Consider the following 1,553-nt stretch of genomic DNA (forward strand, 5'->3'; position numbering starts at 1 on the left):
CTCTGATGCATAACAAGTGATTGCAAAAACCATGGCCTGTATCAGGCGCACCTTAGTCTCCAGAGAGACACTGTTGCTCTTGAGTACTTTAGAGGGGTCCCTAACCGCAGACTTTCCCTTGCACATGATATTAATGATATTGTTAGATAAATTACACACTCTGTCTGGGCACATTTCTTTGGAATGGGAACAAATATTGATCTCTTCCAGTCAGTTGGTCACCTGGCTGTCCTCCAGATTCCTTGGCACAACTTAGTGAGCACATCCAGAACAATGCCTATTTGTTGAAACATGTCAATTGTTGTGCCATCAACTTCTGGAGCCTTGTTTATTTCCATTTCTTTCAGAACAACTTGAACTTACTCCTTCATCACCATAGGCTCTTGCTCGTACATTACTTCATGAAATTCTTCTGTGTCAGCCAATTCCTTCTGGTACTCCTTCCATATTCTTTTAATGCTTCTTGGATCATTTAACACTCTACCCAAAGCATCTTTAAATATTGCCACTTGTGTCTTGAATTTGTTTTTCAATTCCTTCACCTTAAGAAATGCTGAGCTAGTTCAGGGCTTTTAATTTTCTGACTCCAGCTCTGTGATGCTGGAGAAATGTTGAATATACCATGGACTACTAAGAGAACAAAAGGTTTGTCCTAGAGAGGGTGAAACCGGGCTGCTCCTTGGAGGCAAGGATTCTGAAGCTTTGTCTGACATACTTTGGGCATGTTGCAAGGAGGGACCAGTCTTTGGAGAGGGACATCATGTTTGTGAGGGTAGAGGAACAGAGCAGGAGAGGAAGACCCTTGATGAGATGAATTGATAAGGTGATTTTTGCAATGGGAGTGGGTGTGTCAGAGACAGTGTGGTTGGCACATGATAAAGTAGGGTTTAGGCTGTTATACATAGGGTCACTATGAGTGACAGGCAACTCGACAGCACATAACAGCAACAACAATAACATGATTCTCAGAGCTCTTGCATCAGATTTTAGAGTCAATAAAACAGTAAGATAGGGATTGAGATGAGTAGAAAGAGGTATAGGAGTATGTAGAACATGTCTTACCTCAAAGGTATTCATTCCTTTGTGTGTCCATGCAATTTACAGTTCACATTTGTGAAGTCGGTAAAAGTCAGATAGACGATCCTCATACAGCCGTTGACATTTTTCAAAGTCATTAAAGATGCTTTTCATTTTATATCATATAATAGCTACTTTAAAGTGGCTCTGCTATCTGAATTGTATATACAATGAAACAGAACAGACTTGCAGCTAGGGCTATCCTCAGAATTAATTCAAATGTTTGACTACATCTTCAAAGGCTCAAGTATTTTTCTTCTTACTATTTGACATCCATATTGTTGTTGTTGGGGCTGTTGTTGTTGTTTTTATGTGCCGTCGAGTTGCTTGCTACTCATAGCAACCCTATGTACAATAGCTCTAAACTCCGCGCTGTCCTGTGTCTCTGACACTCCCATCCCAATTATCCCAGTCACTGAATCAATCCACCTCATAGAGGGCCTTCCTCTCCTGCGCTGTCCATCCACCCTCCCAAG

The sequence above is a fragment of the Elephantulus edwardii genome, unplaced genomic scaffold (genome assembly GCF_000299155.1).
Source record: "Elephantulus edwardii isolate Elephantulus edwardi_28Jun2011 unplaced genomic scaffold, EleEdw1.0 scaffold00327, whole genome shotgun sequence".
Classification (NCBI taxonomy): domain Eukaryota; kingdom Metazoa; phylum Chordata; class Mammalia; order Macroscelidea; family Macroscelididae; genus Elephantulus; species Elephantulus edwardii.